The sequence below is a fragment of the Tamandua tetradactyla genome, chromosome 2 (assembly GCF_023851605.1).
Source record: "Tamandua tetradactyla isolate mTamTet1 chromosome 2, mTamTet1.pri, whole genome shotgun sequence".
NCBI classification, from domain to species: Eukaryota; Metazoa; Chordata; class Mammalia; order Pilosa; family Myrmecophagidae; genus Tamandua; species Tamandua tetradactyla.
The window spans coordinates 132,493,987-132,521,526 of NC_135328.1; the positions used below are offsets into that span (position 1 = coordinate 132,493,987).

Sequence of the window (27,540 nt, forward strand, 5' to 3'; positions counted from 1 at the left end):
TTGGCCCATTTGTCAAAGTTGTTGAATTAAGTGCTCATCATGGGGGTATTCTCTTACGATCCTATCAAAGTAGGTGGGGTCTGTATGATAGCTTCTCTTTCAGTCCTGTTATTGGGTATTTTTGTGTTTTCTCTCTATGTTTTATCAGTCTGGCTAGAATTTGATAATTTTATTATTCTTTTCAAAAAACCAGCTGTAGGTTTCATTAGTTTTTGCTATTGTTCTGGTTGTAACATTTACTACACTTATCTTTATTAGTTCCTTCCTCCTGCTTGCTTTGGTTTTATCTGGCTATTCTTTTTCTGGTTTCTTAAGGAAGAAATTTACATTACTGACCTGAAACCCTTCTCCCATTTGTCACTCGCCTTGAAATTTTCTCTGTGAATCAGGTTATTTAGAAATGCATTGTTTAATTTCCAAGTACTGGTAGGATTTTCCAGATAGTATTTTCTTAGTTTTTTAAATTTTATTTCGCACAAGTAAAACTTGCAAATGAGTTGTCTAATCATTTTCTTCACTGCAGGGCCTGGTGTTGGGAGTGGGGACTGTTGACGGCAAGCCAGGCTGCTCTTTCCAGGGTGGCATGGCAGTACTTGGAAGAAATTCTGTGAGCAGTCTCAGCACATTACGTCTTGTTGCACATCAGTGGCACTTCCGACTCCTTGACACAGTGGGTCAGGGAATTCTGGAAGCCACTGGGCAGCGTGTGCTTTGTTGTCTTATCGTGTCCATAACCAGTGGTGGGTACTAAGATCTGGCCCTTGAATCTTCGCCACACCCCCGTCAATGCCTCTGGGTTTTCACCAGTTATGCTAAATTTTGACATACCATTCTGACTGGTGCCAGATGAACTTTTTGGTCCTTTTTATTATAATCTTGGGCTTTGTTCTAGTTTGCTAGCTGCCAGAATGCAATATACCAGAAACGGAATGGCTTTTCAAAAGGGGAATTTAATGAGTTGCTAGTTTATAGTTCTAAGGCCGAGAAAATGTCCCAATTATAACAAGTCTATAGAAATGTCCAATCAAAGACATCCAGGGAAAGATACCTTGGTTCAAGAAGGCCGATGAAGTTCAGGGTTTCTCTCTCAAGTGAGAAGGCACATGGTGAACACAGTCAGGGCTTCTCTCTCGGCTGGACAGGCACATGGCGAACATGGCATCATCTGCTAGCTTTCTCTCCTGGCTTCCTATTTCATGAAGCTCCCCGAGAGGCATCTTCCTTCTTCATCTCCAAAGGTCACTGACTGGTGGACTCTCTGCTTTGTAGTGTTGCTATCTCTGAATCTCTCTGAATCTCCAAAACGTTTCCTCTTTTATAGGACTTCAGAAACTAACCAAGACCCACTCAAATGAGTGGAGACATGTCATCCCCTAATCCAGTTTAACAACCATTCTTAACTAAATCACATCAACCAGGGAGATGATCTCATTACAGTTTCAAATATACAGTATTGAACAGGGATTATTCTACCTTTAAGAAATGAGATTTATATTAAAACATGGCTTTTCTTAGGGGGCATACTTCCTTTCAAACCAGCACAGGCTTCTTGAGGAGTCTAAGGGCAGTGTACTAATTTGAAAGGACTTATATACCCTAGAAAAGCCATGTTTTAATCCTAATCGACTGTGTGGAAGCAACAGTTTCTCCTTGTCCCTATTCAGTACTATAGGTTGAAACTTCATTAGGTTATCTCCACAGAGGTGTGACTCAATCAACTGTGGGTATTAAACTTGATTAGCTGGAGACATGTCTCCACCCATTCTACGTGAGGTTTGATTAGTTTACTGGAATCCTATAAAAGAAGAAGTATTTTGTAGAAAGCTTCAGAACACCACAGAATCACAAGTCCACCAGCCAATGGCTTTTGGAAATGAAGAAGAAAGACATGCCTGGAGGCGCTTCAAGAAAAGAAGCCAGAAGAGAGAGCTAGCAGACTTTGCCATGTGCTCTTCTAGCCCAGGGAAAAACCCTGAATGCCATCAGCCTTCTTGAACCAAGATATCTTTCCCTGGATGCTTTAGATTGGACATTTATATAAACTTGCTTTAATTGGCCTTAGAACTGTAAACTTGCAATTTATTAAATTGCCATTTTTAAAAGCCGTTCCGTTTCTGGTATATTGCATTCCAGCAGCCAGCAAACTAGAACAGCCAGCCCTGATGCTTGGTGGGAAATGGCTGCCACCTCTGAAGGCAGCACTAAGGGAGAGCTTCCATATAATTTGCAAATCAATTTCTAATTTAATTCCACTATGGTCGGATATTTGTATATCAATTTTTTTGAAAGGTGTTGAAGTTTGGTTTGTGACTCAAGATATCCTTTATCTTGGTGCATGTTCTGTGGACACTTGAGAGGAGTGCCTACTGAGGTATGGTTGGGCGAAGTGTTCTGAACACGCCGATTGGGTCAAGTTGTTTGATGATGTTGTTCGATTGTCCCCTTTCCTTTCTTATTTGTTTTCTATTTGTTCTGTCAATCACAGAGAGAAAATGGATATCCTCAATTGTAATCACGGTTTCATCCCATTTTTCTTTTAAGGTCTAATAGTATTCACATCATGTATTTTAAAGCTCTGTTGTTAGATATTTAAAATTTTAAGTCTTCTTGGTGAATTGACATTTTAATCATTGTGCAATATCCCTCTTTATCCATGGTAATTTTTCTTGCTTTGGAGTCTACTCTGTCTGATATTAATTTAGCCACTCCAGCTTTTTCTTGATTAGAATTTATATAGAATGTCATTTTCCGTTCTTTTACCTTTAACCTACATGTCATATTTGAAGTGAGTTTCATGTAGACAGATGTTGAGGATTGAGTCATGGCCCCCACAAAAGAAATGTTTAAGCCTTCCCTGTACCTGTGGTGAGAATCCATGTATAAAGAGCACCTTTGAAGATGTTATTGTTAGCTAAGGTGTGATCTCATCTGTGAATAGGATTTTCAAAGGTCCTGTTCAGATGAGCTCAAATTGAGTCAGGGTGGGGCATCATTTGTACAACTCTCGACCTTATAGAGAAAATTCAGAGACGGCCAGTCAGTAGGCACCAGAGAGAGAGTGCCATGTGACAGAGGCAGACAGGCAAGCCAAGAAACAATAAATATTACCTGCAAGCCAGCACCAGAATGCCATAGATTCCAGGAGAAAGCATGGCCTAACAGTACCTCGATGTTAGACTTCTCACCTACAAAACCATGAGACAAAAAATTCTTGTTGTATAAGCCAGTATATGGTGTTTGTCATAGCAGCCCTGGCAAATTAAGGTAACAGCCTATGGTTGAATCATGTTTTAAATCCACTTTGACAACTTCTGTCTGTTATTTGGGGTGTTTAGACCATTTACATTTAATGTAACTATTGATGTATTTGGATTTCTCTCTACCATTTTATTGTTTGTTTTCTATTTGTCCCCTCTGTTTCCCTTTCACTGTTCCTATTTTTTTATTATTTGAATATTTTTAGTGTTCCATTTCAATTTATCTATTGGTTTTTCTTTTTTTTTTTTACTATGTCTTTATGTGTGTAGTTTTTAGTGGATTATCTAGGGATTAAAATAAGTGGATTTCTGAATCGATTTATCACCATTTTAGTTCTTTAGTTTGAGAGGAAACCACTATAACAGTTTGGTAACTGCCCTTTCAGGCTTTTCTCTGTGAACACATACGCGTGTCTGTGTGTATGCTTATAGATTCTTATATTTATATTTGTACTTCATTTTAATATCTTGTCATTTTAGTTTGCATTTCCCTAATAGCTAATGATGTTAAACATCTTTTCATATACTTTTATTTTACCATCTGACTATCCTCTTCAGTTGAACATCAATTTATGTTTTTTCTGTTTAGTTTTGAGAGCTCTTTATATATTGTAGATACTGTCCATTTGCTCCAGTAACATTCCTTCTTCCACTGAGTTGTTCATTTATTTATGTTTTTATTAGAGAGGTTGTAAGTTTACAGAAAAATCATGCATAAAATACAGAGTTCCCATATCCCACCCTATTATTAATCTGTTGCACTGGTACAATATATTTGTTACCAGTTCATGGAAGAGCTTTTGCAGTTGTACTATCACTTATAGTTTAAAACAGGGTTCACTGCCTGCGCCACTGCATTGGTTTTGTGGCTTTAGCAAAGTCAGTCAGGCACATTTGTATGAGTCGATTTCTGGGTTATCTATTCTGTTCCTTAAATCTGTGTGTCTACCCTTCGCTACTGTGGCAATAAATAAAACTTGAAACTGGGTCGACTGATTGTCCCCACTTTATTCTTTTTTTAAAAAAAATGGTTTAACTATATTACTTCCTTCACCTTTCCATGTAAATTTTAGAATAATCTTGTCTATATTTACACAAAATTCCTGCTTGGATATTTAGAGGAATTGCATTAAACCCATTGTTCTAGTTTGCTAGCTGCCAGAAAGCAATATGCTAGAAATGGAACGGCTTTTAAAAAGCGTAATTTAATAAGTTGCAGTTTTATAGGCTGTGGAGAATGTCCCAATTAAAGCAAGTCTATAAAAATGTCCAAATTAAGGCATCCAGGGAAAGATACCTTGGTTCAAGAAGGCTGATGACGTTCAGGGTTTCTCTCTTGGCTGGAAGGGCATGTGGCAAAGTCTGCTAGCTTTCTCTTTTGTTTTCTTGTTTCATGAAGCTCCCCAGGAGGTATTTTCCTTCTTCATCTCCAAAGGTCTCTGGTTGGTGGACTCTGTGGTTCTCTCGTCCTGTTGTGGTTCTGTGGCTCTCTCCTCATTCTCAAAAGGTCGCTGGCTGGTGGACTCTCTGCTTCCTGCTTCTGCGGCATTCTCTGCTCGCTCAGAATCGAGTGGCTGTCTCTTTTGTTGTTCTCTAGCCTTTTCTAAAGTGCTTCTTCTTTTGAAGGAATCCAGTAAAATCAATCAAGACCCATCTTGAATAGGTGGAGACACATCTCCACCTAATCAAGTTTAATACCCACAGTTGATTAAGTTCCATGTCCATGGAGATAAGCTAATTAAAGTTTCCAACATACTGTACTGAATAAGGGTTAGAAGAAAGCATTGCTCCCACAAGGTTAATTAGGATTAAAACATGGTTTTACTAGGGTACATAAACCTTTTCAAACCACCATACCCGTATATCAATTTAGGAGAAATGACATCAATAGTATGTTGTTTTCCAATCTGTGAACACAGTACATCTCTCCATTTACTTAGATCTTTGATTTTCTTTACTCTGTGTATTGCAGTTTTCAACATTTAAGTACTATACACATTTTGTTAGATTTACACCTAAATACTTTTTTGAGCAATTGTAAATGGTGGTGTATATTTCATTTGTGTCCACATGTTCATTGACAATATGTAGAGATACATCAATTTCTACATGTTTATCCTGCAACATTGCTGAACTCATTGATTAGTTAGTAGTTTTGGCATTGTTTTGTTTTGTTTTGTATTTTTTGGAGATTCCTTGAGATTTTCTACATAAATAACCATGTCATTTGCAAATGACAACTGTTTTAGTTCCTCTTCTCTGATTTTTATGACTTTCACTGCCTTATCTTGCCTCATTGCACTGGGTAGAACGTCCAGCGTTGTGTTGAATAGGTTGTGAGCGTGGACGTCCTTGCTTTGATCTCAGTGTTAGGGTGGGTGCCTTCAGTCTTCCACCGTAAAGCACATGTTCGTTCGTTACCATGTTGAGGACATTTCCCTCTACTCATGTTTTCCATTTTTTCTGAGTTTTTTTTTTTTAATCATGAAAGGGTGTTGAATATTGCCTAGTGTTTTTTCTGTGTCAACTGATACACTCATGATTTTTCTTCTTTAGCCTATTACTATGGTTGATTATATTGATTGATTTCTAAATATTGAATCAGCCTTATATCCTTGGAATAAAACCTACTTGGTCACAGTGCTTTTATTCATATATATATATGTGTGTGTATATATATATACACACATATATATATATGAATTCTATTTGCTGGTATTTTGTTAAGGACAGTTCTGTCTATATGATTGAGGAATACTGGCCTGTACTTTTCTTTTTAGTACTATCTTGGTCTGGTTTGGGTATCAAGGCAATACTAATTCACAAAATGAACTGAAAGGTGTTCCCTTCTCTTCTGTTTTCTGGGAGAAATTGTGTATAATTGGTGTTACTTATTCTTTAAACATTTGGAAGAATTCTCTGGTTAAACCATCTGGGCCTGAAGATTGCTTTTTCTGGGAACTGTTCATTACAAACTCAATTTTCTTTATAGTTATGGGCCATTCAGATGATCTGTTTCGTATTGAGTAAGCTGTGTAGTTTGAGTTTTTGAGGAATTGGTCTGTTTCATCTAAGTTGCCAAATGTATATGTCAACAGCTGTTCGTAGGAGTCCTTTATTATCCATCTTGATAATGTGATGATACCCCATGTTTCATTTCCAATGTTGTTAATTTGTACGTTTTTCCTTTTTATCTTTGTCAGTTTTGCTAGAGATTTGTCAATTTTATTGATCTTTCCAAAGAATTAGCTCTTCATTTCATTGATTTTTCTCTGTTGTTCTGTTTTCAATTTCATTGATTTCTGCTCTTCTTTTTACTTCTTTCTGTTTGCTTACGTTGAGTTTATCTCCCTGTTCTAGCTTCTTGAGGTTGGAGCTTAGATTGTTGATGTGAGGCTATTAATCTTTTCTAATGTATGTATTTAGTGCTAAAAAATTTCTAGCTGTGTCCCAGAAATGTTGATATGTTGTGTTTTCATTTTCATTCAGTTCGATTTTTTTTTTTGGCATGGGCAGGCCCCGAGAATTGAAACTGGGTCTCCACTGCCTGCTGAGCCACCATTGCACTGCCCAGTTCAATGTATTTTTTATTTCCTTTGAAACTTCCTCTTTGACCAATGGATTAACTAGAAGTATGTTATTTAGTTTTACAACTGTTGAGATATTTTCCTGTTATCTTCCAATATTGATTTCCAGTTTGCTTACATTGGGACAGAAGAGCACACTCTATAAGCTTTAAATTCTTTTAAACTTTTTGAGGTTTGTTTTATGGGCCAGGATACGCTCTATCCTGGCATATGTTCAAAGTGTGGTTAGGTGGAGTGTCTGTGTGTGTAATTAATTAAATCCTTTTAGTTGATGGAGTTGTTGAATTTTATATCTGTGCCAATTTTGTCTAGTTGTTCCATAAATTTTTGAGAGAGGGGTGTCAAAGTCTCTGAGTATAATTGTGGATTTTTCTATTTCTCCTTTCTGTTCTGTTTTTCCCTCACATACTTTGCAGCTGTGTTATATAGATGCTTTTCGGTACATACACATTAAATATTTCTGTATCTTCCTATAATTGTCTCTAACAATTTTATTTGTTCCAAAATCTACTTTACCTGATATTAGTATAGCCACCCCTGCTTTCCTTTGATTAATGAGTGCATTATATATCTTTCTCCATTGTTTTGCTTTCAGCCTGCTCATATTGTTACATCTGAAGCGAATTACAGGGTTATATTTTTAAATCCAATCTTTCAATCTCTGTCATTTAATTTTGTATTTAGATAATTTACATGTAGTGTATTTAAATGTTATTTTTGTTTGTTTTTGCTTTCTGTTTTTCATGTCTGTTTCAAAGAGCTGCCTGCCAGAGGGTAGCTTGAACTTTTCTTACAACTCCATTTTGATTGATCTCTAGTGCATTTTAGTGTATCCCTTTGTTTAGCTTTCTTATTAACAGTTTATTCACATGACATAAAATCCATCCAAAATGTACAATTAATGGCTCTCAGTATCATTGCAGAGTTGTGCCTTAAAATGTTCATAGCTCCCAAAGAGAAAAACTCCATGCCCATTATATCCTCCTATTATTGACACTTAGTATCAGTGTGGTACCTTTGTTGCAATCGGTGGAATTACATTAAAATATTATTAACTATAGTCCCAAGTTTGCACCAGGTGTATCTTCCCCATGTACCACCCTAATATGCCACCGTGTTATAGTGACACACCTTTGTTCTAGTTCATGGAAGGACATTCTTCTATTTGCACAATTAGCCTCAGTCATCTTCCACAGCAAGGTTCACTAATGTTATACCATCCCTTGTTCCATCCTCCAGTTCTCCTTCTAGTGATGAACACAGCCTAAACTTCCCCTTTCAACCACACTCACACACACGATTCAGTGGCGGTAATTACACATATGACAACGTGCTACCATCACCTCTATCTGTCTGCAGACACTTACAAACAAACATTTAAAAAATCTGTACAGAGCGGGCCACAGCGGCTCAGTGGCAGAGTATATTTCCTCTTTGGAAAAATGTCTATTCATGTCTTTTGCCCATTTTTCAGTTGGCTTGCTTTTCTCTTCATTATTGAGATATACAATTTCTTTATATACCTGGCTATTAAAGCCTTATCAGATATGTACTTTCCAAACATCTTCTTCCATTGAGTAGGCTGCCTTTCCTTCTTGTTGATGAATTCCTGTGAAGCACGAAAGTCTTCAGTTTTGAGGAGCTCCTATTTATCTATTTTTTTCTTTCATTGCTTGTGCTTTGGACGTAAGGTCTAACAAGCCACTGCCTGCCACATGATCTCAAAGATGTTTCCCTATTTTTCTTTTAGGAGTTTTATCTTCCTGGTTCTTATATTTAGGCCTTTGATCCATTTTGAATGAATTTTTCTACGAGGTATGAGATGGGGAGTCTCTTTTATTCTTTTAGATATGGATAGCCAGTTCTTCCAGCACCATTTGTTGAAAAGATGGTTCTGTCTGAGTTTCGGCAGGCTTGTCAGAAATCAATTGACCATAGATGTGAGGGTCTATTTCTGAACTCTCAATTCAATTCCATTGATCAATATGTTTATCTTTATGTTAGTACCATGGTGGCTTTTTAAACCTCTGTTATTGTGAAATATAATGTATGTACAAAAAAGCAATACATTTCAATGTACATTTTAAGAAGTAGTTATAGAAAAATGTCTAAGTTTAGAATGGATTACAGTTCCACAATTTCAGGTTTTTCCTTCTTGCTGCTCCAAGACACTGGTGACTAAAAAGAAACATCAGTGTAATGATTCAGTGGTCATACTCTTCTGTTAAATCCTAATTTCTCTGTTATAACTCCTCTTTTTCCTTTGAGCCTTCTCCCCAGTCTTTAGGGATATTTGGGCTATGCCCATTCTAACTTTTTTGTATTGAAAAGGGGTGTCAATAATATGGAATAAGGGGATGGAACTAATTGATGTTCTGGAGAGGCTGGTACTTCTGGGTTTAAGAACTTGTCTGACCTAGGAAATATCTGAAGATTTTGGGTTTCTGTAAAGTAAATTTAGTGCATGAAACTTTGGGAGGAGCTCAGATAGAGCCCTAGATGTTCTTTGGGGTTAACAGGGATGATGTTGGTTGGGGTTCGGCAAACCGTGACAATTAGCAATATCTAGTGGAAGTTTGCTAAGAATAGCCTCCAAAATAGCCTTTCAACTCTATTTGAACTCTCTTAGCCATTGATACCTTATTTTGTTACATTCCTTTTCCCCCTTTTGGTCAGGAAGGCATTGTCAGTCCATTGGAGCCAGGGCCAGGCTCATTCCAGATGTCATGTTCCACATAGGGGTAAGAGTAATGATTTTTACTTGCAGACTTGGGCTTAGAGAGAGAACAGCCATATCTGAGCAACAACAGACGTCCTCTGGAAGTAACTGTTAGGCATGATTATATGTAGACTTAGCCATTCCACTATAGAAATTCGTTTCATAAAAGCAAGCCTCAAGATCAAGGGCTTGGCCTTATTAACTTGGAAGTCCCGAGTGTTTGGAGAGAGTATCAGGGGTTTCCCAAGTGGGAAAGTTACATAGCTACATATTTATTCTCCAGTCCCTTAAAGGACTTTGCCAATACTTTTTTATTACCTGCCCAACATACTGTGGAATATATCCAGGTATTAAATTAAGCTAGACAGACTTGCAAGCCCTCATTCCCATCCTGAGCGCCATGTATTAAATGATCTATCCAGACAGGGTGAGGTAGATTATGTGCTACCGAAAATTTAGGTTTTGGACAAAACTTAAATTTTGTCCAAAATTTTATATTTTAATTTAATGGATAGGTAAAGTTTAAAAAAAGGGTAAGTAAAGTTTTAAAATACAGACACTGTGTTTGGGTAGGTAAAGTTTAAAATACAACACTGTCATCTTTTACCCTGTATTCTGATTTACCTCAGTCCCAACCAGATGAGGTTCATTCTTATCTCTAATTGAAGTCTGATCTCATTTTCAGTTTCTTTATCAGTTGTTGTATGCAGCAAGGCTGACTTTCAGAGCTGAATAATTCCAACTGAGGTACCATACTGGTACCCAGGAAGATACCAGCTTATACACATACAGCACAGCAATAACACTTAAAACTCAGGAATAAATGTGACTGCTCTAAGAGCTTACAATCAAGGCCCCGATTTTATTATAAGTATTTTCTAAAAAAAAAAAAAAAGAAAGAAAGAAAAAGGCACAATATTAGTTTTCTTGTTTCTGGCTTATTTTGCACAACATGATGTCCTTAAGTTTCATCCACCTAGTTGCATACCTCATGACTTCGTTCCTTTCTGTAGCTGCACAATATCCCATTGCATGTATATACCGCAGTTCGCCCTCCTGCTTTTCAGTCCATGTACCCTTTGGCCACCTCCATCCATTGGGTACCATGGAAAATATACAAAATAAACTACCCGTGTCTCACAGCATCCTTACTTAGTTGTAAAATCATCATCATCTCAATTTTAGACAATTTTTATTGCTCCAAAGAGAACAATAACAAATAAACAGACCCTCACCAAAGAGAAATTAAAAACTCGCCTTAACTCTTGTCCCCCCCCCCCACAATTATTTACCACTAGTATTGCTGTGGTATTGATGATGCCTTCCTGTTAGATTTAGGCCATAGCATGTGTTCTGATTGGAAACTGTTGTGTACCCCAGAAAAACCCTACTCTTTCATTCATGAGCCAATCTTGTGGGGGCAGCCATGTTCTATAATCCTGATTCAGTATTGTAGGTGCAATTCTTGATTAGATTGTTTCCATGGAGATGTAACACACCCAGCTGTGGGTGTGACCTTTTGATCAGATGGAGATATGACTCTGCTCATTCAAGGTGGTTCATACTTAGTTTACCAGAGTCCTTTAAAAGAGGAAATGTTTTGGAGAAAACTCAGAGCTGACACAGACAGAGATATTTGGAAATGCAGAAAGAAAATGCCTCTGGGGAAGTTGTTTGAAACCAGAAGCCAAAGGACCAGTAGATATCAGCCACATACCTTCCCAGCCATCAGAGGTATTCTGGATGCTATCAGACTTTCTTGTGTCATGGTATCTTTCTCTGGATGTCTTAGTTTGGACATTTTTATGACTTTAGAACTATAAGCTTGTAACTTAAGAAATACCCTTTATAAGGATAGGCTAAACCTACTTAAAATTAGGACTAAGAGTCATCCCCAAGAGAACCTCTTTTGTTGCTCAGATATGGCCTCTCTCTCTCAGCCAGCACAAGAAGCAAACTCACCACCCTTCCCCTGTTTATGTGGGACATGACTCCCAGGGGTGTGGGCCTTCCTGGCAATGTGGGACAGAAATCCTAGAATGAGATGGGACTCAGCACCAAGGGATTGAGAAAAGCTTCTCGACCAAAAGAGGGAAGAGAGAAATGAGACAAAATAACGTGTCAATGGCTGAGAGATTCCAAACAGAGTTGAGAAGTTATCCTGGCGGTTATTCTTACGCATTGAACAGATATCACCTTTTTAGTTAAGGCATAACAGAGAGGCTGGAGGGAACTGCCTGAAAACATAGAGCTGTGTTCCAGTAGCCATGTTTCTTGAAGATGATTGTATAAATGATTTTAGCTTTCACAATGTGACTGTGTGATTGTGAAAACCTTGTGTCTGATGCTTCTTTTATCTACCTTATGGACAGATGAGTAAAACATATGGATTAAAAATAAATAAATAATAGGGGGAACAAATGTTAAAATAAATTTAGTAGATTGAAATGTTAGTGATCAATGAGAGGTAGAGGTAAGGGTATGGTATGTATGAAATTTTTTTCTGTTTTCTTTTTATTTCTTTTTCTGAATTGATGCAAATATTCTAAGAAATGATCATGATGATGAATATACAACTATGTGATGAAGAAAAAGAATATGTATATTGTATGTTGATTTGTTTTATTAATAAAAATTTAAAAATAAATACCCTTTATAAAATCCAATACATTTCTGGCAGCATTAGCAATCTAAAACAGATTTTGGTACCTGAGAACTGGGGTGCTGTTGTTTGCAAATACCGAACATGTTGGAATAGCTTTTTAAGTGGATAAGGGGAAGATTCTGGAAGAATTTTGAGTTTAATAAAAAAGGCCTAGAATGCTTTGAAGAGACTGTCAATAGAAATGTGGACTTTAAAGATACCTTCAATAAGGCTGTAGGCAGAAATGGTGAATGTGCCATTTCAAATTGTAAGAAGGTGATCCTTGTTTTAAAGTAAAGTAATTCTCTTTTAAATTTAGAAAATTTGGCAAAATGGTGTCCTGATGTTGGATGGAAGTAAGAATTTGAAAGTGATGAGCTAGGGTACTTAGCTAAAGAGATTTCCAAATGAAATGTGGAAAATGCAGCCTGCTTGCTCCTTACAGCTCATAGTAAAATACAACAGGAAAGAGATAAACTGAGAACCCAACTTTTGGTTACAAAGAAACAAGAAATTGATGGTCTGGAAAATTCTGGGCTTCCAGAAAGTGAGACCCCAGAGACTAGTGCTCCACATGAGGATTTAATCAAACATGGAACCAGTCAGCCATTTCAGAAAAAGCCTGAATTGGAAATGGAGTTATGCAGAAAGAATTTATAGAAGGTCCTATTATCTGATCATGTGATCTGTGAATACTGCATGGAAAACTGACAACTTTCTTGCAAGACCTGTGTAAATTGAACTGCTGCCAGTCTGGACTAAAAGGGACAGAAAAAAGACAAAGTGAAGGAAAAAGTATTTCAAAGGCAGAACCATGGAAGCTAAAGTACGAAGCCAAGAGATTTTGGGCAAGGAGAGCTGACCCACCCATCCAAAAGGCTGAGTTTGCCTCAGAAGCAGAGGATGGCCTTCCCCTCAAAGCTCAGGAAGAGTTTCTGTGCCCCAAGCCTCAGAGAGGGTGGGATGTATAAACCAGGGAGTGGGCAGAGCCTGGTTGCCACCCTATTGTTCTGGAGGCCTTGAGCATGTGCCCCAGAGATGGCAGAGAGCCTGGGTGCTGCCCTCATGCTTAGGGTAGAGCTGAGAAAAAACGTGGTCTCTCTGTGCTGGTTTGAAAGGATGTATGCCCCCTAGAAAAGCCATGTTTTAATCAAAATCCCATGTCATAAAAGTAGAATAATCCCTGTTCGATACCATATGTTTGAAACTGTGATTGGATCATCTCCCTGGATGATGTGATTTAGTCAAGAGTGGTTGTTAAACTGGATTAGGTGACAACATGTCTCCACCCATTTGTGTGGGTCTTGATTCATTTATTGGAGTCCTGTAAAAGAGGAAACATTTTGGAGAATGAAAGATTCACAATGAGCAGAGCAGAACGACATGGTCACGAGAAGCAGAGTCCACAAGCGGGCGAACTTTGGAGATGAAGAGGGAGGATGCCTCCCGGAGAGTTTCATGAAACGGGAAGCCAGGAGAAGAAACTTGCATCTAATTAAATTCCCCTATTTGAAAGCTGTTCCGTTTCTGGTATATTGCATTCTGGCAGCTAGCAAACTAGAACACTTTCCAATGCCCCCCAGTGTTGCAGCTCTCATGCCAGTGTTTGGAGAGAGCAGGGGTTGGAAAAGGTAGGACTGCCACTGTCTCAAGCCCTGAGGAGGAAACGTTACTCCATAAATGACTCGCAGGCTTTGAGATCTGATGGAGCTTGCCCTGCAGGTTTCTGGGATTGTTTGGGTCATGTGACCCCTGTTTTCCTTCCAGTCTCCCCTGTGGCAATGGGAGCATGTGTCCTATGACTGTTCCTCCTTTGTGCGTTGTCAGGAGGTAATTTGTTCTGAGTTTCACAGGTCCAGAGCCAGGGGAGGATATTTTACCTTAAGACAGATCATGCCTGTAACTGATTTTGATGAGATTTTGTACTATATTTGACTTGTATCATTACTGGAAAGGTTTACAGCTTTTGTGAATGTGTTTTGTATATGGAAAGAACGTGTCATTTTGGAGTCCAGAGGGTGGAATGATCTGGCTTAAAACTCTGTGTACCCCAGAAAAGCCATGCTCTTTCAATCCTGATCCAATCTTGTGGAGGCAGCCATATTCTGTAATCCTGATTCAATATTATAGGATGGGACTTTTGCTTGGATGGTTTTGATGGAGATGTGACTCAGCCCTTCAAAGTGATTCTTAATTAGTTTCCTGGAGTCCTTTAAAAGAGAAAACATTTTGAAGAAAGCTCAGAGCTAACACAGACAGAGATGTTTGGAGATGCAGAAAGAAAATGCCCCCAGGGAAGCTGTTTGAAACCAAAAGCCAAAAGTCCAGCAGACACCAGTAACATGCCTTCCCAGTCAGCCAGCAGAGGTGTTCTGGGGGTCACTGACCTTTCTTGAGTCAAGGTATCTTTCTCTGGAGGTCTTAGTTTGGGCACTTAAGGCCTTAGAACTATAAATTTGTAACTTAATAAATCCCCTTTATAAAAGCCAACCTATTTCTGATATACCATATTCCAGCAGCATTAACAAATTAAAACAGCATAAAGTAGTAGTTTATCCCCTATATCCCTCTATTATTGACACTCTGTACAAGATACATACCTTTGAAGTAGTTCATGCAATAACTTTTTTTTTTTTAACATGGGCAGGCACTGGGAATCGAACCTGGGTCCTCTGGCATGGCAGGCAAACATTCTTGCCTGCTGAGCCACCGTGGCCCGCCTGCAAGAACTTATTTTTTAAATATTTTCATTGTAAAATATCTATCAAAGAAAAGAACGAAAATTGTAGTAATTTTCAAAGTCTGAACAGATTTCAATTTGTTATGAAATCTGTTCAGAAATGGAAAATCACCATTTCAGATTTTTCATTCTAGCTGCTCCAATACACTGGAAGCTAAAAACAAGAACTTATTCATATGTGCAGTGTTAATTGGTAAGATACATTGTTCCATACAAACCCTTTCAATCATACTGACCTTCAATATGGCAATATTATTTATAAACCTACTAATGAACTACCATCACTTCTACCCATTCCCATATATTTAAGTCCAACCTCATTGTGTAACCGCTCACCCATCTCTAACCTTTGTGTATCTCTAGGTCCCCTATATTCCACATTATAAATCTCTGCATTTACCTTTACCAGGATCGTAGTAACAAAATCATACAGTACATGTTGTTTTGTGTCTGGCTTCTTTCACTCAGCATTATTTCCTCGAGGTTCATCCATGTTGTCATATTCTGCAGGACATTATTTCGTCTTCATGCTGCATAACAGTCCATCATACATGCATACCACATTTTGTTTATCCACATATGCGCTGATGGGCACTTGGATTGCTTCCATCTTTTGCCAATTGTAAAAAATCTTGTTATGAACTTGGGTGTGCAAATGTGTGTTTATGTCACTGTTTTAGCTCTTCTGGGTATATACTGAGTATTGGCATGCTGGATCATAGGACAACTCAATATTTAGGTTTCTGACAGTTTCTGTCAAACTGTCTTCCACAGTGGCTGTACCATTACACATTCTCACCAGCAGTGCATAAGCATTCCAATTTCCCCAATCCTCTCCAACATTTGTAGTTTTCTGTTTGTTTAATAGCAGCCATTCTTATAGACGCGAAGTGATGTTTCATTGTCATCTTGATTTACCTTTCCCTTGTAGCCAATGAATATGAACATCTTTTCATACGTTTTGTTTTTACTTTTTTTTTGTATGCTTATGGTGGGGTCACATTCCATTAGTTTTCCATGTGAGTATTCTGCTATTGCAGCACCATTTGTGGAATCTTGCTTGTTTGTTTTTTAAGAAGTGCATGAACTGGGAATTGAACCCAGGTCTCCCACATAGCAGATGAGAATTCTACCACTGAATTATCCTTGCACCCCCCCCCTTTCTTCATGTCATTTTAGCCATTCGTATTTGTTCCTCAGAAAAATGTCTATTCAAATCTTTTTACTATTTTATAATTGCATTGTTTTTTCTTTTGATGTTGAGTTGTATCATTTCTTTATATATACTGGATATCAAGCCTCTATCCAATAGGTGATCATCAAATATTTTCTCCCATTGAGTTGGCTGCCTCTTCACCTTTTTGACAAAGTCCTTTGAGGCACAGAAACTTTTGATTTTGAGGAGTTCCCATTTATCTCTTTCTTCTTTGGTTGCTTTTGCTTTGGGTGTGAAGTTTAAGAAGCTACTTCCTAATACTAGATCTTGAACATCTTTCCTTATATTTTCTTTTAGGAGTTTTATGGTACTGGCTCTTATATTTAGATCTTTGGTATACTTTCAGTTAATTTTTGTATAGGGTAAAATGTCAGGGGTCTCTTTCATTCTTTTGGCTATAGATATCCAGTTCTCCCAGGCCCATTTATTAAAAAGACTATTCTGTCCCAGTTCAATGGTTTGGGGGGGGCCTTGTCTGAGATCAGCTGACCACAGAGTTAGTGATCTATTTCTACACTATCAGCTCTGTTCCATTGATCAATATGTCTCTTTTTGTGCCAGTATCATGCTGCTTTGACCACTGTAGCTTTATAATAAGCTTTAATATCAGAAAGTATTAGTCCTCCCACCTCGTTCTTCTTTTTTAGAATATTTTTGGCTATTTGAGGTCTCTTTCCCTTCCAAAAACTTTGAAAATTAGCTTTTCCAAGTCATCGAAGTAGCTTGCTGGAATTTTTTTTTATTACTTAAAAAAATTAACAAACCAAATAAAACATCAACATATATAATTAGTAATTCACAATATCATCACATAGTTGTATATTCATCATTTCTTAGAACATTTGCATTAATTCAGAAAAAGAAATAAAAAGACAATGGAAAAGAATAAAACGAACACAGAAAAGAAAAAAAAAATTATACCTACCATACCCCTTACCCCTCGCTTTCATTGGTCACTGGCATTTCAAACTAAATTTATTTTAGCATTTGTTCCCCCTATTATTTATTTTTATTCCATATGTTCTACTCATTTGTTGACAAGGTAGATAAAAGGAGCGTCAGACACAGGGTTTTCACAGTCACACAGTCACATTGTGAAAGCTGTATCATTATGCAATCATCATCAAGAAACATGGCTACTGGAACACAGCTCTACATTTTCAGGCAGTTCCCTCCAATCTCTTCATTACATCTTGAATAACAAGATGATATCTACTTAATGCATAAGAATAACCTCCAGGATAACCTCTCGACTCTGTTTGGAATCTCTCAGCCATTGACACTTTGTCTCATTTCACTCTTTCCCCCTTTTGGTCGAGAAGGTTTTCTCAATCTCTTGATGCTGAGTCTCAGGTCATTCCAAGATCTCTGTCCCACGTTTCCAGGAAGGTCCACACCCCTGGGAATCACGTCCCACGTAGACAGGGGAGGGTGGTGAGATTGCTTGTTGTGCTGGCTGGAGAGAGTTTGCTGGAATTTTGATTGGTATTCATCTGTAGATGAATTTGGGTAGAATTGACATCTTAACAACTGTGCCGGTTTGAAAGGATTTATGTACCCTAGAAAAGCTATGCTTTAATCCTGATCAGTTTTATGAGAGCAACGGTTTCTTCTAATCCCTATTCAACACTATAGACTGGAAACTTCAATTGGGTTATCTCCACAGAGATGTAACTCAGTCAACTGTAGGTATTACATTTGATTAGGTGGAGGTGAGTCTCCACCCACCCTACATGGGTTTTAGTGAGTTTACTGGGACCCTATAAAAGAGGAGACATATTTGGAGAGAATGCCTTTTGAGAATGACAAGAAAGCCACAGCAGAGCCGAGCAGAGCCATGAGGTCAAGAGAAGCACAGAGTCCACCAGCCAGCGACCTTTGGAGATGAAGGAGAATGCCCCTGGGAGACTTTCATGAAGCATAAGCCTGGAGAGGAAGCCAGCAGACGACGCTGTTTTCACCAGGTGCCTTTCCAGATGAGAGAGAAACCCTGACCATCTTTGCCATGTGCCCTTCCACCTGAGAGAAACCCTGAACGTCACGGGCCTTCTTGAACCAAGGTATCTTTCCCTGGATGCCTTAGATTGGACATTTCTATAGACTTGCTTTAATTGGGACATTTTCATGGCCTTAGAACTGTACACTTGTAACTTACTAAATTCCCCTCTTCAAAAGCTGTTCTATTTCTGGTATATTGCATTCTGGCAGCTAGCAAACTAGAACAACAACATTTTTTTTTGACAAAACATAACAACATACAAACAAGAACATTCTTAACATATGAACATTCCATTCTTCGTATATAATCAATGACTCACAATATCATCACATAGTTGTATAATCATCACCATGATCATTTCTTAGAACATTTTTATCACTCCAGAAAAAGAAACAAAAAGAAAAAAGAAAAAACTCATTCATACCATACCCCGCACCCCTCCCTCCCACTGATCACCAGTATTTCCATCTACCGAATACATTTTACTTTTTTTTGCATGGGCAGGCACCAGGAATCAAACGTGAGTCTCTGCCATGGCAGGTGGGAACTCTGTCTGCTGAGCCACTGTGGCCCACCCTACCCAATACATTGTAACTTTTGTTCCCCCTATTTTTTTTTCTATACCCCTTATCACTCCCTCTTATTCATCACTAGTATTTCAATCTACTCAATTTATTTTAACATTTGTTCCCCCATTATTTATTTTTAATCCATATGTTTTACTTATCTGTACACACTGCAGACAAAAGGAGCATCAGACACAAGGTTTTCACAATCACACAGTCACATTGTAAAAGCTATATCATTATACAATCATCCCCAAGAAACATGGCTACTGGAACACAGCTCTGCAGTCTCAGGAACTTTCCTCCAGTCTCTCCAATACACCCCAAACTAAAAAGGGGGGTATCTGTACAATGCATAATAATAACCTCCAAGGCAACCTCCCAACTCTGCTTGAAATCTCTCATCCCCTGACACTGTACCATGTCTCATTTCTCTCTTCCCCCTTCAGTCGAGATGGTTTTCTCAATCCCTTGATGCTGAGTCCCAGCTCATTCTAGGATTTCTGTCCCATGTTGCCAGGAAGGTCCACACCCCTGGGAGTCATGTCCCACATAGAGAGGAGGAGGGCAGTGTGTTTGCTTGTTGTGTTGGCTGAGAGAGAGAGAGAGGCCACATCTGAGCAACAAAAGAGATTCTCTGGGGAAGACTCTTAGGCCTAATTTTAAGTAAGTTTAGCCTATCCTTTGCGGGGATGTTTCATAGGGACAAACCCCAAAATTGAGGGTTCGACCTATAGATTTGGTTGTCCCCACTATTTGTGGGAATATCAGGAATTCTCCAAATGGGGAAGTTAAATTTTCTCCCTTTCCCACTATTCCCCCAGGGGACTTTGCAAATACTTCTTTATTCACTGTTCAAATCACTCTGGGATTTATTGGGGCATCACACTGGACAAACCTACAAAATCCCATGCCCTATTCAAGGTTCTATGTTTATGGTTCAATTAACCTGTCCATATAAGTTATATTAGGAAATGCACTAGTCAAAATATAAATTTGGTACCAAATAAACATTTTTTGCTTTAGTCTCTTATGGAAGTTGAAGTTTTAAAATATGAATGACCATCTATTTTCAACACCCTGCAATATTGACATTCCTTTTAGAGCAACAACATTTAAGCTTCCTAAACATGAACATGGAATATCTGTCCACCTATTTAGATTCCTCTTCACTTTCTTTTAGAAGTGTTCTGTGTACAGGACCTTTACATCCCCAGTTAAGTTTATTCCTAGATACTTGCTTCTTTTAGTTGCTATTTTGAATGGAATTTTTCCTTGTCTCCTCAGTTAGATAATTACTAGTATGTAGAAACATTACTGATTTTTGCACACTCATCTTATATCCCACCACTTTGCTGAATTTGTTTATTAGCTCAAGTAGCTTTATTGTAGATTGCTCAGGATTTTCCAAGTATAGGATCATGTCATTTGCAAGTAATTAAAGTTTTACTATTTCCCTTCTGACTTGGGTGCCTTTTATTTCTTTTTCTTGCCTGATTGCTCTAGCTAAAACTTTTAGCACAATGTTGAATAATAATGGTTGCAGTGGGCATCCTTGTCTTGCTCCCCACCTTAGGGGAAATTCTTTCAGTCTCTCACCATTAAGTATAATGATGGCTGCGGGTTTTTTTATATATGCCCTTTAATTGTATTGAGGAAATTTCCTTCAATTCCTACCTTTTAAAGTGTTTCTTATCAAAAAAGAATGCTGAATTTTGTTGAAAGCTTTCTCAGCAACAATTAAGATGATCATGTGATTTTCCCTTCTGATTTGTTAATGTATTATATTACATTGATTGATTTCCTTGTGTTGAACCAGCTTTGCATACCTAGTATAAACCTCATTTGGTCATGTTGTATAATTCTTTTAATATATCATTGGATTAAATTTGCAAGTATTTTGTTGAGAATTTTTGCGTCTATATTCATTAGGGAGATTGGCCTGTAGTTTTTCTTTCTTGTAGCATTTTAACTGTTTTTGGTAATCAAGTGATCTTAGCTTTATAAAATGAGTTAGGTAGTATGCCGGTTTGAATCTGTTGTGTACCCCAGAAAAGCCAAGTTCTTTAATCCTCGTTCAGTATTGCTAGGTGGGAGCTTTTTGATTGTTTCTATGGAGATGTGACCCACCCAATTGTGGGTGATAACTTTTTTTAAAAATGTATTTATTAATTTAAAAATTAAGAAACCAAATAAAACATCAACATACATAATCAGTAATTCACAATATCATCACTTAGTTGCATTTGCATAATTTCTTAGAACATTTGCATTAATTCAGAAAAAGAAATAAAAAGACAATAGAAAAGGAAATAAAATGGACACAGGAAAGAAGAAAAAAAAAGATTATACCTACCATATATGGGTGATAACTTTTGATTAGATGGTTTCCACGGAGATATGTCCCCACCTATTCAAGGTGGGGTTGCTTGCTGGAGCCCTTTAAGAGGGAAGCATTTTGGAAAAAGCCTCAGAGTTACCAGAACAGAGAGTTACCAGAAGTGACAGAGCCAACAGAATGGAGAGTACCCCAGGAAAACCAATGACAATTCCTGGAGAGAAAGCTGACAGACACCACCATGTGCCTTCTCAGCTGAGAGAGAAACCCCAAACATTATCAGCCTTCTTGAACCAAGACATCTCTCCCTGGATGCCTTAGTTTGGACACTCTTATAGCCTTGACTTAATCTGGACATTTTCATGGCCTTACAACTGTAGACTTGCCACTTAATAAATTTCCCCTTTTAAAAGCTGTTTCATTTCAGGTATACAGCATTCCAGTAGATTGCAAACTAGTAGAGTAGTTTTCCTTTCCCCCCACAATTTTGGAAGAGTTTGAGCAGGATTGTTGTTAATTCTTCTTGGAATGCTTGATAAAATTCACCTGTGAAGCCATCTGGTCCTGGACTTTTCTTTGGTGGGAGGTTTTTGGTGACTGATTGAATGTCTTTACTTGTGATTGGTTTGTTGAGATCTTCTATTTCTTCTTTAGTCATTGTAGGTTGTTTGTGTGTTTCTAGGAATTTTTCCATTTCATCTAAGTTGTCTAGTTTGTTGGCATATAGTTGTTCATAGTATCCTCTTATGATTTTTTATTTCTTCAGTGTCCATGGTAACAACTCCCATCTCTTTTCTGATTTTCTTTATTTGCATCCACTCCCTTTTTTCTTCTTGGTCATCCTAGGTAGGGGTCCATTGATTTTATTGATTTTCTCAAAGAACCAAATTTGGTTTTGACCACTGTAGCTTTGTAATACGCTTTAAAGTAAGGTAGTATGAGCCCTCCAACTTTGTTTTTCTTTTATCAAGGAGTTTTGGGCTATTCAAGGCCCCTTACACTTCCAAATAAATCTCATAATTAGCATTTTCATTTCTGCAGTGTAGGCTCTTAGAATTTTGCCTGGAATTGCATTGAATCTGTAAATGATTTGGATGGAATAGACATCTTAATGACATTTAGCCTTTCAATCCATGAACATGGCATGCCTTTCCAATTTGTTTAGGTCTGCTTTGATTTCTTTAGCACTGTTTTGTACTATGCTGTGTACAAGTCCTTCACATACTTGGTTAAGTTTATTCCTCAATATTTGATTCTTTTAGTTGCTATTATAAATGGAATTTTTTTTATTGCCTCCTTGGGTAGTACATTACTAGTGTACAGACACGCCAGTGATTTTTGTGTGTTGCTCTTGTATGCCGCCACTTTACTGAACTCATTTATTGGCTCAAGTAGCTTTGTCATGTTTGTTTGTTTCAGGATTTTCTAAATGTAGAATCATATTTTCTAAATGTAGGATCTGCAAACAGTGAAATTTTACTTTTTCTTTTCCAATTTGGGTGTCTTTTCTTTCTTTTTCTTGCCTAATTGCTCTAGCTAGAACTTCTAGCACAATGTTGAATAGCAGTAGGGACAGTGAACATCTCCGTTTGTGCCTGAACTTAGAAAACTTTCAGTCTCTCAGCACATTAGCTGTGGATTTTTCATACATGCCCTTTATCATGTTAAAAAAGTTTCCTTCAATCTCTACATTTTGAAGTGCTTTTATCATGAAAGAAAGCTGAATTTTGCCAAGTGCTCTTTATGCATCAATCAAGATGATCATGTGGCTTTTCCCTTTTGAGCCTTTAATGTGATGTGTACTGTGCTGTCCATTTCTGAGTTTTTACAATCTGTCCTGTTGCACGATCTGTATTCCCTCAGCACCAATTGCCAAATCTCTATCCTATTCCAATTGTGTTCTTAACTTCAATTCTCCAAGTTCACTCATTAATGTTAGTTCATATCAGTGAGACCTTACAGTGTTTGTCCTTTTGTTTCTGGCTAATTCACCCCACGTAATATCTACAACATCCATCCATGTTGTTACATACTTCATGACTTTATTCTGTCTTACAGCTGTATAATATTTCATCGTATGTATATACCACAGCTTACTTAGCTACTCATTCATATGAAGCCCCTTTTTTGTATGTGTGTCAAATTTCTCTGGCTGGACTGGCCCAGCCACCTGCATCAGTTTTCCCTGAGGGTGAGACCCAGCAGGTGGGTAGACTTTCCTAAGCAGCCTCTAGACTCTGTTCTTTTCTTATCTTGCCCAGCATGCGGCACCCATCTGCCTATGGCTTCCCACGGGCAGTGAAGTGAAGTGGTGCCTTTACTTTCAGCAGACTCTCCCTCCAGGGCATGGCTGAGATAGAGGACAGGTTGTAGGCTCACCTTAACTGCTTCAGTTTTCCAGAACGTGGGGCCTGAATTCCTTGGGGATTCCGCTTAAGCTGGCCCCACCTTTTTCTCTCCCCAGGCTTTAAGAAATTAACTCCTTTCACCTGACTAGTTACTTTGTTTCTCAGAAGAGCTTTATCCTGCCCTTGCTTGGGGCACAGCGGGTGCCTGAGAAGGCTTCCAGTTCTATCTAATGAGCTATTAAGTAACAGAGGAAAAATACACCCCCTTAGATTTGTCAATCAAGAATTAAGGTGGCAATGAAAGGGAGGGGTAAGGGGTATGGTGTGTATGAATTTTTTTGTTTTCTTTTTATTAATTTTTCTGAATTTATACAAATGTTCTAAGAAATGATCATGATGATGGATATATAAAAAAAGAAACAGTTAATTTGGTACATGGTTCTGTGTATCTCCAGGCTCTATGTGCCCCCCACCTTTATTTTTTTTAGGGTCCAGTCGTTTTCCAATATTTTGTGCGGTCCAATTCAAAAAAGCCTCAGTTTTTGTTTTTTGTTTTTTCTTTTTCCATCAGCCCTGCCCCCTCTCTGCTGGGACAAAAACTCCTAGTACCTTTAGTACTTATTCCAGGATTATCTGTGCTGGGGACCTATTTTCTGTAGTCAAAATTTGTTAATTGATTCCACAAGTGAAGCTTGGGTGAGCTCAGCCCCTGCTGGTAGTAAGGTCTGTTTCCTCCCCCCTCTGGGAACCAGGCCCTTGCCCATGGGGGAGGGGCCCAGCCTCTGGAGCTCAGAGTGCTCACAGTTCTGCCTGGGACCCCAGCTGGTCCAGCTGGTCCAGACTGGTGTACGGTATGTCCCGTCACTGACGTGGCCCCAGCAGTTGTTCTGTCCTGTTCCTGACTCCTTCCTAGCTGCTCTGGAGGATGAACTAAACTCCACACCTCACTAAGTCATCATCTTGCTCCCAACCTTTTTTTTTTTTTAACTCTTTTTATTCATTTAGTGAACTTACTCTTCATTCCTGTACCCTCCTACAACCTCTCTCTCTCCCACCTTTTATTTTCAATCCACAGAACTCTCTTTAGTGGATCTTAAAGGGCTAATCCCTTTTTAGCGAACTCTCCCAACTTCTGTTTATCTGTGAATATTTTAAACCCTCCCTCATTTTTGAAGGTCAGCTTTGCTGCCTAAAGAATTCTTAGTTGGCAATATTTTTCTTCTGGTATCTTAAATACATCCTACCCCTGCCTTCTCACCGCTCTGATGAGGGATCAGCACATAGTCATATTTAGCTTCACTTGCATGTGGTGAATTGCTTTTCTCTTGCTACTTTCAGAATTTTCTCCTCTGTGGCATTTGACAGTTGATTAGTATGTGTTTTTGAGTAGATCTATTCAGATTTATTCTGTCTGGAGTATGTTGCCCTTCTTGGATATGTATATTTTTGTCTTTTATAAGAGGTGAGAGATTTTTGGCCATTATTTCCTCAAATATTCTTTCTGTCCATTTCTCTTCTTTTCTTCTTCTGGGACACCCAGAATGCATATGTTTGTGCTGTCATTCAGCTTCCCAGGCCCCTGCTCCATTTTTTTCATTCTTATCTCTATCTGTTCCTTGGTCTGCTCAATTTCAGATATTTTGTCTTACAGCTCACTGATCCTCTTTTCTGCCTGTTCAAATCTGCTGTTTATGAATCGAGTGTATTTTTAATCTCATTTATTGTGCCTTTCATTCCCTTAAGATCTGTTATTTTTCCTTGCATTCTTTAAAATTCTTTATTCTTACCAAATGTCTTCTTAGTTGCCTTTATCTCTTTAGCCATATTTTGCTTCATCTCCTTGAATTGACTTGGGGGATTTGTTTGAACATCTTTGATTAGTTTTTCCATATTCTAAATCCCCTCCAACTTTTTAATTTTTTCCTCTGATTGGGTCTATCTTCCTGTTTCTTAGTATGGCTTATATATTTTTTGTGACTATCTAGTCAACTGATTAACTTGATGGGTGTGTCATGAAGGTCAGTACCTCTCTCTGGTCTCTTACTGTGTCATTGATTGGGTTTGTGTCGGGGCTCCTCTTTCATAGTCGGTTCACCAGTATCTCCCAGCCAGGGGTCAGGTACATGTGCAGCAAGCACAGATCAAATGCAAAGGGCTCTGGGAAGAAGGTCAGAAAAAAACTCCAAAAAGCCTTGCTCCTCCTGCTTCACAAAGTACAGCTGGTCTGCCAGGAGATGGTGATCTTCACAACCCATTCCCCACAGACCTACGAAGGGTGGGTATTTTTAGCCCTTTACCAGCTCTGCCTCTGATAAAGGCTGAAGCAGTGGCCTGGTAGCGCCTGACTGGGATAGGCTGGCCCAGCAGGGCCCAGCAGACCAAACTGACCAGTCAATAGCTGGACCCATACTAGGGCTTGTTCTTCTCTGTCCTTGGGGCAGGGGACTCCCATGGCTGTCCCTGTAGGTGGCCACCCGCAAGGCATGGATCACACTGCCCAGAGCTGCTCACCTTGTAGATGGGGTGGACGCCCAGAGCCATGGCCAAGCGAGTCACTCACGTTCCCTCACTGCAGTTTCCCAGTCTCTTCGTTCTGCCCTTCCCTGGGTGCTGCACAGTACGCCCCTGGTCTCTAGAGCCCCCACAGTTCATTCTGACCATTTCTGCATGTTCACTTACTCCTTTGAGGAGAGGAGTGAGCCCTGAGACTTCTCATATTCCACCATCTTCCCAGAAGCCTCTTTGTATAGCTTTTCGTGGTTGCTCTAGGCATTACATTACATACAGAACTTCTCACATCCTATTTGTATCATTTCACCTGTTTGAATAAAGTATAGAAAATTTACCTTTACATTCCTTTACCCTCTCCCATCCATAATATAATTGTTTTAAATATCTACTCTACAATATTTTAAACCACATTAGATAGAGTTATACTGTTTGCTTCAACCAGCAAATATAATGTAGAGGACTCAAAGAAGAAAAGTTGATTGTATTTACCCATAGTTTTTCTTTCTTCCTTCATGATGTTTCAGGGTTCCTTTTTTAACTGTTTCCTATGTAAAGAACTTCCTTTAGCCATTCTTTTAGGTTAGATCTGTTTGTGAAAAATTATTTTCATTTTCCTTCAGCTGAGAATGCCTTGATTTCCCCTTCATTCCTGAATGATATTTTACCTGGATTTAAGCTTTGCGGTTGAGAGTTCTTTTCTCTCAGTGTTTAAAAAGTATTGTGCCACTTCCTTCTGGCCTCCACAGTTTCTGGTGAGAATTCTGCTGCCATTCAAGTTCTTTTAACATGTTGATAAGGGCTGTTTCTTTCTTGGTTCTTTAAAAAATTTTTTCTTTGTCTTTAGTTTTCAGAAGCTTGACTATGATGTGTCTTCACATGGATTCCTCTGGGTTTATTCTACTTGAATCTGAAGGATTATGTCTTTTGCCAAATTTGTGGAAATTTCAGTCCCACTCTTTCTCCTTTCTTTCCAGACTCCAGTGACATGAATGTTAGATCTCTTATTATAGTCCCACAGGTGTCTGTGGCTCTGTTCTTTTTTTCATATTTTTGTGGTTCAGTCTATTTGCTCTCTATTGTTCAATTGGCTAATTCCTACTTTTCTATTTAGTTCATTATCCTTTCCTGTGTCCCCTCCATTCTGCCATTGCATCTGAGCCTATCAGGATTTTTATTCCAACTATTCTATTTTTCAGTTATAAAACTTCCATATGGTTATTCTTTATATGTTCTATATCTTTGCTGAGACTTTCCACTTTTTCATTTGCTTTAAGTTGAAGCCTTCTCAGGATGCTTTAAAATGTTTTTTAAAATAATTCTAAGATATGTTTCATCTCAGTGCTGGCAGCGATGACTGAATTTTTACATTCAGCTCAAGATCTTCCTGGTTTTGGGTATGACAAGTGATTTTCAGTTGAAACCTGGTGATTTGGGGTAGTATGATATGAAACGCTGGATCTTATTCAGATCTGTTTTAACAGCTTCCTCTGACACCATTCTGACAGGGGAATGGGGTAGGACACTGCCCAGTCCTACCAAGTAGGGGTAGAAGTTCAGCCCCCACCTGAGAAAGAGTGCATCTTTACTGCTGGGTGCGGTGGGGGTTCCAGCTCCC

At 38.5% G+C, this 27,540-nt stretch overlaps 1 protein-coding gene and 1 pseudogene across 2 annotated transcripts in view; one reads left to right on the top strand and one right to left on the bottom strand.

Moving 5' to 3' along the window:
• The window catches only part of BRD3 (bromodomain containing 3), a 90,589-nt gene that overhangs the window by 9,118 nt on the left and 53,931 nt on the right, over positions 1-27,540 (top strand). The gene's annotated exons all lie outside the window — the stretch shown is intronic.
• On the bottom strand, positions 502-25,955 carry LOC143657443 (large ribosomal subunit protein eL32 pseudogene; annotated as a pseudogene).